Genomic DNA, 15,302 nt, shown 5'->3' on the forward strand with positions numbered 1-15,302 from the left:
CTGATAGACTGCAGTCATATTTCATGAATTAAGTAAAACTAATGGAAAGCACCCTGGAAACTATTTTGTCAAAGACATTAAGTAAATTGCCTAATACGACACAGCTAGTTAAGAAAATCCAGCATTTCATCCTGGATATCCTGACTTCAAAATAAATATAACAGCTAATACTAATAATAGTTAAAATTTTTATTATGTGCAGGCACCATGCTAAGCACTTTATAATTACTATATCATTTGATTGTCACAACAACTCTAGGAGGTAGGTGCTATTATTAGGCAAATAGAGGTTAAGTAACTTGCCCAGGGTTACATTAATAAATGTCAGGCTGAATTTGAACTTAGGTCCTTCTGACTCCAGGTCTAGTGTTCTATCCACTGCAAACACCTAACTATCCCTGCAATAAAACAAGCTTGTAAGAAGTGTCAATTTAGCCTTTCATCTCTTATGGGAATCAAGGTTTATAGGTAAATGTGTATTTGTATTCAAAGTGTTTCCTAATTTTAAACATATTATAAACTCATTTTATAACATCCCATTAAACCAAAATTACTGATATATGAAACTTAATTCACAAGTGAGGTCTCAAGGGTCAAAGAAATCTATACTCTAAAGGAACTTAATGACTGACTTGAGTTTACAACAGTAACATTCCTAGGTTCTACGAAATATTAATTCCATAAGGCTAGGCTCAGTAGCAATTCTTCTCAAAAGGAGAGAGGTCCAACAACTTCTCAATGATATTCTCTCATCTCTGACACAGGATAAAAGACATTTTCCAATTCTCTTTTTATTACTTTAGAAAAATGCAAATTTACATTTTGTCAAAGAAGAACCAGAATTAATACAAACATCAATAAACATTAACATATTTTGATAGACCTTTAAAAATATTATGAAGGCCACTATACCATGAGAGATGATAGACATTCTTTTTAGATTCTTCAGTTATCTTTTATTATCTGTAATTCCACAATATGAATGACAAATTTCACAGAAATCTTAGAAGATAAACTAATATTTACCAAGCTTCACACCAAAAAATAAATGTTCTTTACTTTTTTAATGTGAATAATTCAATCAAAATAACCTTTCATACATGCTTTTTCAAGTCAAGTAAAGAACGCAACTTCAGAAAGAATTTTCTCTAAATGATCATTAGATTTCATTATATTTTGTTACAGCAAACCAGGCCTCATTACTATGAGGAGGCAGTGTGGTATAGTAGAAAGATTTGGGTTTGAATCACACCTCTGACACTTAGTAGTTCAGAGTTGCAGTTTATTTACCTTATAGGGCAGCTAGGTGGCTGAGTGTATAGAGTATGCCCCCTGGTTTCAGGAGGACCTGAGTTCAAATGCGACCTCAGACAAATAACACTTACTAGCTGTGTGACTCTGGGCAAGTCACTTAACCCCACTGTCTAGCCCAAAAAATAAAAAAAAAAATATTTACCTTATAGTATTGTCTTGAGATTTAAATGAAATAATAGATATAAAGCACTTTAGAAATCTTAAAGCAATATATGAATGTCATATATTATTATAATCTGTATCTAAGTGGTCACTGCAGATGCCCAGCTACATCCACACCAATTAAATATGAAGCACTTGCATAAGTCACACAAGCCTCTCATCTTCATCAGTTTCTAATCTAAAGAAAGGATAGAAAGAAAAATTCCACTTAAAATAATTATAGAATGTTTAAAATACTTGTCTATCTATCAAGACCCACAGAAGGACTATATAAATATAACTATAAAACATTCTTTACATAAATACAGACAGACCTGAATAATTAGAGGACTATTAAGTGCCCATAGATAAATTAAGTCAATATGATAAAAACTTCAGTGCTATACCAAAGTAAACCAAGATTACTTTAAAGAACTAGAAAATGTAATAATGAAATTCATCTGGAGGAACAAAAGCTCAAGAATCTCTCTTTTTTTTTTTAAAGTGAGAAGGAAGTGGGCCTTGTAGTACCAGATCTCAAAACAATTTGGCACAGGTTTAAAGAGAGATCTATCAGGGGAACTGATTAGGTATAAAACATATGTAAGCAAACAAACCTAATAGCCTTGTGTTCCATAAACCCAAAGATCCCAACTACTGTGGTAAGGATTCGTTTAAAAAAAAAAACTGCTAGGAAAAGTGGAAAGCAATCGACAAAAATTAGGTTTAGATCAACATTTCACACCATACAACAAGATAAGCTTCAAATGGATACATGGCTCAGATATAAAATAAAATAAATTAAAAAGCAAAGTAAAAATTATCCTTCTGATATATATGAATAGGGGAAGAGTTTGAGCAAATAAAGGACAAAGAAGACCACAAAAGAGAAAACAGCCAATTTTAATTACATAAAATTAAAAAATTTTGTACCAAGCCAATACAACTAAAATTAGAATGGAAATAGCTAAATGGGAGGAAAAACTTTGCAGTGAGTTTCTTTAATTAGTATTATTACATAAGTATTCACATTATATAAGTATTCATATATTTCTTTGATTAGTATTATTATGTAAGTATTAATATATTGGAACTGATTCAAATTCTTAAGAATAATACCATCTTCAGGGGCAGCTAGGTGGCAGAGTACATAGAGCACTGGCTCTAGAGTCAGGAGGTCCTGAGTTCAAATCCGGCCCCAGACATCTGACACTAGATGTGTGACCCTGGGCAAGTCACTTAACCCCATTCATTGCCTCACCAAAAAAAAAAATACCATTTCCCTCACTGGTAAATGGGCCAAACTATCAACAACCATGTGGAAAAAAATGTTCAATGTTAGAGAAATGAATGTTAAAGCAACTATGAGGTCCCATCTTATACTCTTCAGACTGGCAAAGCCAGCACACAAAAAAAATTCCCAAATATCATAAGAGCTATGGGAAAACAAGCACATCAATGCAGTGCTACTGGTGCTATAAATATGTCCAGCCATTCTGGATAAAAATTTTTAACTGTGCTATAAAATTTACAAAAATCTTTGTACTACAACTACACCTATATCCTAAAGAGATCAAAGAAATAGGAAAAGGATGCATATGTACAAAAATATCTATAGCCATTCTCTTTTGTAGTGGCAAGGACCTAGAAATTAAGAAGGGTGCCCATCAACTGAAGAATAATGGCTAAACAAATTCTAGTATAGGAATGTAATGGAATTCTTACTGTGTTATAAGAAATAATGAAAGGAATGTTTTCAAAGAATCTTTGAAGAGCTCTATGAAATGATGCAAAGTGAGCAGAACCAGGAGAACAAATTATAACATTATAAAAACAAACTCTGAATGACTTAAGAGCACTGATCAATGCAATGACCAAACACAATCTTAGGTGACCGATGACAACGAGAGGTTTCAAGATGCCAAATGAAGCATACATTCTTTGAAACGACACATTAATGCACTGTGAATTTGTTAGGCCATTCTGGAAAGGCATTTGGAACTCTGCCCTAAAATATACTAAACTGTACTATGTACGTTCTTTGACAAAGCAATAATACTATTAGACCTATACCTCAAAGAGATCAAAGGAACAGGAAAAAGACTTAAATACAAAAATATTTATAGCAGCTCTTTTTATAAAAACAAAGAATTGGAAACTAAGAAGAAAAATCAATAAAAGAAAGACTGAATAAATTATGTTATATGAATATAATGGAACATCACTGTGTCATAATAATGACAAAAAGGGTGATTTCAATATAACGTGGGAAGATTCATATGATCTCATATAGACTGAAATGAGCAGAACTAAGACATCAACTTCCACAACACTGTAAAGACAAAAAAACCCTGAAAGACTTAACAATTCCAATCAATACAATGATCAACCACTATTCCAGAAGATTAAGGATGAAGAATGTTACCTACCTCGTGACAGGTGATAGATTCAAGATACAGAATGAGATATATATATATTTTTATATGGCCAATGAAGGAATGTGTTTTGATTTGACTATGTATATTTCTCATAAGGCTTTTACTTTTTCTTTTTTCAATGGAGAGTGGAAAGAAAATAAATGTTTGTTGATTGACAAATTATTATTTTAAAATAAGATGGAAAGTGTCATTTTTTATTGATTAATGAAGTTCAAGCCAGCCTCAGATCTGCTTTGTGCCCACCATCTGCTTCTACCACTGCTGATGCTGCAGAGCTCCACCCTCTGATCTTGTCTTCCAACTCCCAACCTGACAATGATTTCCAGATTGGTTCACCTTATCTATTCATCTCCAGCGTCTGTTTGAAGACTTCCAGTTATGGGTAACCTATTCTGAGGCATTTCACTTCAAGGGACTATAATTGTTAGAAAATGTCTCTCCCTCTTTATTGAAACTAAATTGGTCTCTGTCCACTACTGATTGTGTCTCCAAAGGCTCAGCAGAACAACTGTAAGCACTCATACCCCTAACAGTTCCTCCTTAGTTTCCAATTCTTTGTCTTTATAAAAAGAGCTGCTATAAATATTTTTGTATTGAAGGCTTTTTCCTGTTCCTTTTATCTCTTTGAGGTACAGTTCTAGTAGTAGTATTGCTTTGTCAAAGGACGTACATACCACAGTTTACTATATTTTAGGGCAGAGTTGAAGACAGCTATCACAGACTCTAAATCCTTCCCTTCTCTAAGCAAAACACGAATGAGTGAAAGAGATCCCATTTAGTAGGCACTAATCATATACAAGGAACTATGCTAAGCACTTGGGATACAAATACAAAAAAAAAATCAAAAGAGCCTCTGCCCAGTATAATAGGCATTGAATAGACAGTATATTGTAAGGTATTTAATACATCTAGGTGCATGGTGGATAGAGTGCTGGGCCTGGAGTCAGGAAGACCTGAATTCAAATATGGCCTCAGACATTTGCTAGCTGTGTGACCCTGGAATAAGGGAAATCATTCAGGAATGATTAGAAGAGATGGACTAGTCATGTAACAATGATAACAGAATGATAATAATACCTGATATTTCTATGGTGTAAGATTTTCCAAGTGCTTTCTTTACGTACATATGATCTCATTTGGTCCTCACAACAACCCGTGAGGGAGGTACTATAAAAACACGTTATTCCCATTCTATAGATGAATAAACAGGTTCTGAGATATTACTATCAAGTCAACAAATATTTGTTAAATGCTTAATATGCCCTACGTTCAAATAGAATCAAATGTGTTTTACAAAGAAAATTTAAATTAAATATTACTAGGGAAAATAGGAAAGGACCCTATTTTTCAATTGCTGGGGAAGTTTTAAAGCAAAAATATTTAGAAAATAAATCTAATACATAAGGAATGGCTTTTTAAAAATGTAATACAGAAGCATCATTATTTTCCCCCTAATTTGAAACTCTTCTTTAACATACAAGTGCACTTAATTTAATTCCTTCTTTAATACAAATTCTCAAATGCATCTATCATCTTAATTTGGATATTCTCTCTAATGATGCCAATCACAATCTATTCCATTGTCTGCCCCTGCAGTGCAACTCTTGTCCATATATTCCCTTCAGGATCACCCAACATTCTGGAGGCCTTCCTCACTTTCCCCTGACACGGGAGCAATCATGTAATTTACCTATCATTCCTTGCCATATGACCAGCTTACCTTCTCTCCTATCATACATGTTACTAAAATGCTTTATTCTTCTTGTTCACTGAAATTTTTTAATGATTCTAACTAATTTTGTCCTCTGATACTCCTTTGGAACAAAAGGCACAGTAGTCAAAAATTCTCAAATGGATATGTAATTTGAAATAAAACAACAAGCAAAACAAGAACAGAACTGTCTCCACCACTGCTTTACAAAATATTTTCTACTTTTCAAAAACTGTGATTAATTCTATCAGACAAGTGATTTTATTGTTATTACTAAAGAAAAGAAAACAATTAGTTTCAGGGAAAACTAGTACTTTGACAACACACTTTCTCCAACTGCAAATAACAAGGATAAAGAGAAATTAATATTTTGGGTTCTCTATTTTATATTAAAATGAAACAAAAACACTATGTTTTTTCCAAAGAAAGATATAAAAAAAGTTCTTTTGTCAACAGAAAATAAATTTGAATTTATAAAAGTGTAAGTTCTGTTTACAACTTTCAGTATTTAAGTATATTTTCAGCTTAGTAGAAATCCTAGTGCTTTGCTGACTACAGTTCCAGGTTATAATTCCCATCCATCTTCCACAGATGCCAAACTCATTTACCTAAAGTACTGGTTTAATCATATCATGCCCTGAGCAAGAAGCTTCAATGGTTCTCCATTTCTCTTAGAATAAAATTTTAACTGCTCTGTTAGCAGTAATGTGGCTCTAGCATATCTTTACAAGATGCTCACACTTTTCCCCATGAACACTATACTCAAGACAAACCAGCCTAATTAATGTTCTCATATACAACATTTTATCTCACACCTCAGTGGCTCTGGCACAGACCTAGAATGTTGTTCCTCCTTGTTTCCACACTTCTTTTAACTCCTAATTTACTTCAAGGCTCAGCTCAATCAACATACAATTTACTATGTGCCCAGAGATGTCCCGGGTATACAAAGACAAAAACAGAACTGTCCCTGCTCTAGAGAGCTTACATTCTTTTAAGGAGCCTTTCCTAATTTTCCCCAATTACTCGTAACTCTTCCCTTCCCATAACTCTTCCCTTCCCCGTACCCAGTTGGGCAGGGTATAGATCTTATCTGTATTTTCTGTGACCATATTGTGTCCCCCCAGTAGAATGTAACCCCTGTGAAGGCAAGGACTGTCTTACTTTTGTATTGGTATTTCCAGTGCATAGCACAACGCCTGGCCCAGAGTAAGTACTTAATAAATGCTCATTAACTGTGTATTTAGAAAAACAAAAAACCTTAACACATCTTGAGAAAGATTAAAAGAAATAATTTTAGCAAAAAAAGTATGGTTTATTCATTACTAAAAACCATTTACATGAAATGAATAAGCATATACAATGTGATAATTAAAAAGAGAGGCAAACAGATCTAGAACCCAATGAGAAGGCAGGTGAAAGATAAACGTGAATATTGAATGGAAAACCCACAATGGAGAAAATGCTGATCTGGTCTTCAAACTAGGATATCAGGATTAACTAGAAGTGAAAACAAGCTTTTCCTGAAATATACGCAAGTTCTCTCTTACATCCCTCTCCCCAGAATACAATCACAAACTCCAGGTTTCTAGGTCCACAAACAGAATCTTTCATCCATAATCTTTCACAGAGAATGCAGGAAACTAAAAGCTGGGAGGGAAGGGCTATATGGATCTGTGTCTCAGAACACAATAACAGCCTTCATAAAATACGAATATAAATCTTTAGCACTGATCATTTAAACCAACATCTCCCCTTTCCTCTCATTCCCCAGTTCTGCAGACTCCTATGTATCTGGAGCAAAACCATGCAAGATACCTTTATATTCTGCTTGCAACCCCATCAACCTGGTAGGACTAAGCACTTTGGCAGCTCCATAAATCTAGATTTGCTCTCCAATGCCTATTTTAGTTAAGGTGGTGCTAAGGTCTAAACAGAAATAAAGAACTTAAACTGACTTTCAAGGAATTAGTAAGACCTTCTACAATAGTTGAATCAACCACACCTTACATTGTCACCACCTTAAACCTTATACTCCCAAATTCTTAAATCCCAAAGTTGTGCCAACATATTTTGGAGGAGGGAGTATGTGGAGGAGGGGGTGCCTAAAACTAGAATGAAGAGTTGGAAACAGAACTTGCTGAAGCAACTCCCACTTTTTTACTGTTGCCTCAGCTAAGATCCTGCTACTACTGTTTCCTTGTTGTTCTCCAAGTCCCCAAGCCCTCTTGTAAGCCACAGCATTTCACCAGACCCCGCCCTCCTTTATGACTTTCCTCATTTACTCATTCTACATTCTCTAAGGCCTATACACTGCTCCATCGGATATCTCACAGGTATGATGTGCACATTTTCTGGGACTGTGAAAGAACAGTCTTGGTTTAGGTTTTAAAACATAGTTCAAAAAGAAGTAGCCCATCAAGATCCCCCTATTTGCACTGGGAAGGGCTCCTTAAACTTCTACTCAGGACCCCCTTTCACATTTTGCAGTGTTATATTGGCGTTGCATGGCCTGAGGTCATGCAAAGTGTGCATGCTCTATTTTCAGAACCAAGGCAGCAGTGTGGTGCAACACAGGCAGAAGCACAGCCAGAAACATCTCAGATTCATTACTCCTTTGACTTTAAATCGATTTTTGGTCTTTACAAGTTCAGAAACATTTTACTGTTACCAAATTTTTTGCTACCCCATATGGAGTCCCATAGTTAGGAGCACTGGATAGGTCTTTCTCTTAGATAATCTCATCTACCACTTAATTTGCTGTCAATCTCCCATTAGTCCCATGCAAGATTCTAGTTGGGATGAATAAGAATAATAAGAATCTAGTTGGGGAGAAAAACAATTATAATTCTTTGAGAGCCTATCTTTTATAGTCAATAGGTTTGAAATGAAAAGATGAGCTTGAAGATACACTTGATATAACATACTGTTGGTGGAGATACTAATAGATTAACCATTCCCTGTAAGGTAATTTGGCATTACGGTTTTTAAAAAGTGACTAAAATGTCCATAATTCTGACCCAGAAAGCCTACTGATAGACATATATCCCAAAGATGTCAAAGAGAGAAAAAAACATGCCATATACACTACAGTGTTTCACAGAAGCACTTTTTATGTTAGTGAACAACTATAAACAAAGACCAAAGAATGAAGAATGGGTAAACAAATTATGGTAAGTGAATTTAATTAACATACCATAAAAATAACACATATGAACAATTCAGAAAAGCATAAGAAGTCTTATTTGAACCGATGCAGAAAGAAGTAAGCAGAGCAAGGAAAACAATATAATATAACTATAACATGTTCCTAATAATAGGAAGAATTACAACAGAATACTTTGTAATTATAATGACCAAGTTCAGCTACGGAAAACAAAATTTAAAAAATGCACCTCTCTCCCTACTTTGCAAAGGCGGGACACTTGGAAGGATGTGTTATGTCAAAACAGGTCCAACTCTGTGTGCTGGCTGGTTTCATTAAAATACTTCCCACTACCACCCTTTTATATTCTTTATTACAAAGAATGCTCTTTGGGTAGGAGAGAAATATGGCATATATTCAAAAATGAAGATGAACAAAAATTATCAAGCAAAAACAGAACAAAACAAAAGATATCAAGAAAAAATAAAAAGCAAAAGAAAGTGTGGATTTGGAAGTGATTAAAGTACATTTTACTCTTCAGCAACTTTTTCTTTTTGTGTTGAGGACAAAGGAATAATAAAACTTTTTTTTAAACTTTTAGATTCTCTGAGGCCATTGGTAGTAAATATTTTAAAAAGCATTTTTAAAGCTTGTTTACTACAAAAGTTCCCTCAAAATTCTATTTAAAATGAAGGTTTTCACTAGTACAGTTTGATAAACCAATGATTTAGGCAAATGAGAAAAGACTCTAAAGCTACCTGAATACGTATTTATGTTTTACTGTCCCACAACTGAAAGATACTTTCTAAATGGTTCTATACTACAAAGAGAAGTTTCAATGCGCCTAAGTGCTAAGATGGTCAAGACTTTGCGTACTCAAAATGAAACAGCTATTCTTATTACTCACCACATGACTTTTACTTACATAAAACTCAAAGAATAATTGCTGAAAGCAGACTTCAGACTTCATCACATAATTAATAAAAATTCCTTTCCTGAGAGATAACAAATTTAACAAAACCTAGAAGTTGACAGCCAAAGAAGTCATATAGTAACATTATTATTCTCCTAAGGACTTATTAATAATCTATATATAATATACTAATTTAAAATGCCATACCTTCTGATTTTGTCCCAGTAGCTGAAAGAATGGATGCTGAAAACCATGTATCAATTATAGTTACAGGCAACAGGTAAACACATCTGTGGTTCACTCTTTCCAATCCCAATAGTTCCTGAAAAAATTTAAGGAGGACTGGGGTTATTTTGCAATGTTTGTTAATTTAAAGGAACCCTTTAAAGCATTTAATAATTCTGAAAAATTACTGATATTGATACAGATTCTTTAAAATTTGCAAGGCACTTTTTCACAGTAACTGTAATGCAATTAGTATACATTTTATTCCAGTTTTACAGATTAGGAAACAACCTCTGAAAAGTTACATAGTATACCCATCATTTGTCTGAATAGTGCTTCAAACCCAGATCTGTCTACTCTATAGTCCAACACCCTTATAGTCCAACAACCCTTTATATGAACCATTCTGCCCCCTCAATGGAAGTATTACAAGGAATTATACTACCTCTTACAAAACAAAGAAGAAAAAAAGAGAATACTTCAAGGAGTGGAACACTTTTATAATTATTCCAGTCTTATTTTCTATATTGTTTCCCATGGTCATGATTTTTGACCATGCCCAGTGGAAATTCCTGATTTAAATGAGTACAGAAAGTTCTAAATCAAGTATCCACTCCTCAAAAATTAATATTCTTCTGTAGAAGAGAAATCTATGCAAGCAACAGCCAGGAATTTGTTTTTTTTTTTTAAAAAAAGAGTGTAAAAAGGAAATCACCAGAATGATTTAAGAGTAAACTTAATTATAGAACATTCTTGCTTTCTTGCTTTTTATACATTTTCTCCTCCTTATATTCTATAACCTGTTTTTCTCCCTACTTAAGACCATAAGCTTATGTAGGTATAAATCCCCAAACTGACATCCCCAAGAGTAACTCTTTAGTTTCTATTCTGTACTCCAATTTATTTTACTACTGTCTTCATTTTAACAGAAAGTTAACCAAACTTCAACATGTTCTGATAAGAGAATTCCCTCTTCCTTCCAAAGTATGTCAATAATAAGTTGCATGAGGATTTATGATCTGCTCCTCTCCTCCTCAACATACACAAAATATTCCTCCTTGCCCCCTAGTAGTTGACCTTGGGAGCCTCAGGAAAAGACGAGGTTTAAATACAATCACATATACTCATCATTCCATAGTTGCTAGTTCCCCACCTAGACTTAGCCAATACTAGAGTAGTAAGGTACTTCCAGCACTGGCTCTGTCCCCACCCCCTTCCACACAACTAGGAAAAAAAAGCTTTCAAAGAAGGGATAGTCTTGTTCCAAGCCTGGTTTATATCAACTAGACCCTACCCTAGATATGATCCCCCAAATCCAAGATTTAAGATCAATTCTATCTGTAACCTAAACTCTTAGGCCTGCTATGGTTCAAAAATAGGTAGCTTGATCTTCAGTTCCTATTCTCTAGTCGCACTTCATTTTATCAGTGTCCAACTTGTTTAGACCCAATATCTAAGGCTGCATATGGTATCACTGAAATTCCCTGAGCAAATTAAAGCAATGTTTTAGAACTCCATGGAAACACTACCCTAAGCTAAAGACAAATACATAAAACTACTACAAAAGCAGAAAAGACAGTGCTGCTTAACAATTTCATTTTAATTCTGTACATGGGAAATTGCGTCTAAGAATTAACTCTTATCCACGCCAGTATTTCTTATGAAAGATAATCTTCTAGTGAGAGCGAAGAGTTCCCAACCAAACAGGTGAGTGAGGATTCAGGTTTCTTCTTTCCTAGGTCCTGAGCCAAGCGGTTTAGCATTGTACCTAGACATCAGGAAAATTCATGCCAGGCACAAGCTTGCAACTCATTACTGCCCTCTTGGCAGCTAAGAATGGCATCTGTCATTAAAGTCATAATTAAAGGCAGAATAATCTTCATAAGAGTTAGACAGTAAATGGGGTAGAAGGGAGAGAAGGTGGGACAAAAAAGGCTCTTAGCCAGAGGTGTCAAACTCCAGATCAGCAAGTGCTTCAGGTACCAGATGAAATATAATTAGGAAATACTACACAAAATAAAAATATAAAACAATATAGATAATGTTAATTTATGGTTTTCTATGTCAGTATCAGCTTGCAGGGCTCTGTTTCTATTTAAGTTTGACAGCACTAGTGTTAGCTACAGGATGAACTTAGAAAATTCCTCCAGTTAACAAAACTAAAATAAATAACTTGGGTTTAAAAAATATAGACTTACACACACAAAAACTGACCATGTAGTAGGGCATAAAAACCTCACAACCCAATGCAGAAAGGCAGAAATATCAAATGCATCCTTTTCAGATCATGATGCAATAAAAATTATATGTAATAAAGGGCCATGGAAAGATAGACTAAAAAATAATTGGAAACTAAATAATCTAATCCTAAAAAATGATTGGGTCAAACAACAAATCACAGACACAATCAATAATTTCATTCAAGAGAATGACAATAATGAGACAACATACCAAAACCTATGGGATGCAGCGAAAGCAGTTTAGGGGAAGTTTTATATCTCTAAACGCTTACATAAATAAAATAGAAAAAGAGGACATTAATGAATTGGGCATACAACTAAAAGAACTAGAAAAAGAATAACTTAAAAATCCTCAATTTAAAAAATAGACTTATTTACTCTTAGACTATTACTTTCTTCAGCAGCTACATAAAAGTATTACTAGATCACTTCAGGCAATAAATTTAACCTTATGCTCACTTTCCACATAAAGCGAACAAACCTTTCTAACCAACAGCTTTTCTGACTGTGCTAGATGATAAACAGTACTTTAATTACATTACTCTGAAATTTTTCCAGAGTAAAATTAGTGACTGCAAGGTCATGGAATAAAGAAAAGTAAAAGATAAAGATGATATATACCTTCAAGATTAGAAATTACCATTATCCAAAGTGCAGTGTACATTCCTAAAAGTTTCTGATTCAGTTATGGAAACTTAAACAACATTTAAACTAATCTGCTTAGAATAGGCTTCCTATGCATAGTATAAATATCACTACAATGCAAAAGTACATGCATTTGGAATGCTTAACAAATCTGTTGTGGTGGTTGTTCAATCTTGTCCTACTCTTCTTGACCCCATTTGGGGTTTTTTCTTAGCAAAGACACTAGAGTGGTTTGCCATTTCCATCTCCAGCTCATTTTACATATGAGGAAACTGAGGCAAATAGGATTAAGTGACTCAACCAAGATCACACAGCTGGTGTCTAAGGAAGAATGTGAACTCACTTCCTCCTGACTCCAGGGCTCACTGCCCTTGCAGGAACAATTACCAAGAAATGGAAAACGTATGTCTCTTCACCTCTTGGCAGAAAGGGTGCAATTTTTTTTCATGTACAATATGTATTAGACTGAAGAAATAGAGAAATTCCATTTAAAATAACTAAAAACCAATATAAAATACTTGGGAGTCTCCCTACCAAGACAAACCCAGGAATTATATGAACACAATTACAAAATACTTTTCACATAAATAAAATCTGATCTAAACAACTGGAAAAAATATTAGTTGCTCATGGGTAGGCTGAGCTAGTATAATAAAAAATGACAATTCTACCTAAATTAATCTATTTAGTGCCATACCAATCAAACTACCAAGAAATTATGTTGTAGAGCTAGAAAAAAATAAAATTCATCTGGAGGAACAGAAAGTCAAGAATATCAGGGCAATTAATGAAAACATGTGAAGAAAGGTGGCCTAGCCATATCAGATCTCAAACTGTATTATAAAGCTATAATTATAAAAACAATCTAGTACTTGCCAAGAAACAGTGGTGGAACAGTGGCATAGATTAGAAGCACAATACACAAGAGTAAACGACAGTAATCTAGCGTTTGATAAACCTAAAGATCTAAGCTTTTGGGACAAAAACTCATTATTTGAGAAAAACTGCTGGGAAAACCGGAAAACAGTGTGGTAGAAGCAAGGTACAGATCAACATTTCACACACTGTATGCCAAAATAAGGTTAAAACAGATATATCATTTACACATAAAGGGCAATACCATAGGAAATTAGAAGAACTTGGAATAGTTCACCTATAAGATCTATGGATAAGGTAATAATTTAGGACCAAACAAGCTATTGAGAACATTACAAAGTGTAAAATGGATCATTCTGATTATGTGAAATCGGAAAGGTTTTGAACGAGCAAAACAAATACAACCAAAATTAGAAGTAAATACAACCAAAATTAGAGGAAAACTGGAGGAAATTTTTACAGCCAGTATCTCTAATAAAAGCCTCATTTATCAAATATATAGAGAGAACAGAGTCAAATACAAGTCACTCCCCAATTGATAAATGGTCAAAGGAGTCAAAAGCAGTTTTCAGACAAAGAAATCAAAGCTATCTATAATCTTATGGGAAAATGCTCTAAATCATTATTGATTAGAGAAATGCAAATTAAAACAACTCTGAGGTACAATCTCACACCTATCAGATTGGCTAATTAGACAAAAAAGGAAAAAGACAAATGCTGGAGGGAATGTGGGAAAACTGAGACAATAATGCTCTGCTGGTGGAGTTATAAACCACTCTGGAGAACAATTATATAGGCCCAAAGTGCATATAAAACCATGCATGCCTTTTGACCCAAAAATAATACCACTACTAGATCTGTATCCTAAAGAGATTGTTTTTTTAAAAAAAAGGGTCTATATGTACAAAAATACGAATTGGAAGTTAAGGGGAAGTTCAATTGGGGAAAGGCTGAACAAGCTGTGGTATATGACTGTAATAAAATACTACTGTGCTATAAGAAATGACAAGCATGATACTCTGAAAAAGCCTGTATTTACATGAACTGATACAAATTGAAATGAGCCGAACCAGAAGAACATTGTACACAGTAAGCCATATTATATGATAAAATAACTGTGAATGACTTGGCTCTTCTCAGCAACACAATGATCTAATCCCATTAGATTCATGAAGAAAAATGCTATCTGACTCCAGAGAAAGAACTGATGCTGTCTGAATACAGACTGAAGCATACTGTTTTTCACTTTTTTTTTTTTGAGTCTTGCACAAAATGTGTTACATGATTGCACATGTATAACCTGTATCAGATTGTATACTGTCTGAAGGAGGGGTAGGGGAGAAAGGCAAGAATAGAATTTGGAATTCAAAACTTTTTAAAAAATGTTTAAATAGCTTTCACATATAATTGGAGTGAAAAGAAAACTTTAATAATGTTATTCTCAGAGAACAAAAGGTTGTATGTATCCATTTTTAATTAAGGTTACTAAATAAGTTACTAAATAATGAGTCTTATATTTCCAAAAGCATACATACATCAAAACATCCTGCCTAGAACTTAAGAAAATTTAAGCCATAACTAAATTCCAAAGAAATTAAGCTGTAAATATAAACAAAATTGAGTACATATAAGAATTACATTTATCAAAGCAATA

General features: G+C 34.0%; 1 protein-coding gene across 2 annotated transcripts in view; it reads right to left on the reverse strand.

The window, feature by feature from the left end:
- The window catches only part of NRIP1 (nuclear receptor interacting protein 1), a 156,049-nt gene that overhangs the window by 102,545 nt on the left and 38,202 nt on the right, over positions 1-15,302 (reverse strand). For both annotated transcript variants that reach the window (XM_020976244.2, XM_020976242.2), the window contains exon 2: positions 9,870-9,984. The gene's annotated coding sequence lies outside the window, so the exon portion shown is untranslated. The remainder of the gene's footprint in view (positions 1-9,869; positions 9,985-15,302) is intronic.

This window comes from Phascolarctos cinereus, unplaced genomic scaffold (assembly GCF_003287225.1).
Source record: "Phascolarctos cinereus isolate Bilbo 61053 unplaced genomic scaffold, phaCin_HiC Scaffold_726;HRSCAF=1367, whole genome shotgun sequence".
Classification (NCBI taxonomy): domain Eukaryota; kingdom Metazoa; phylum Chordata; class Mammalia; order Diprotodontia; family Phascolarctidae; genus Phascolarctos; species Phascolarctos cinereus.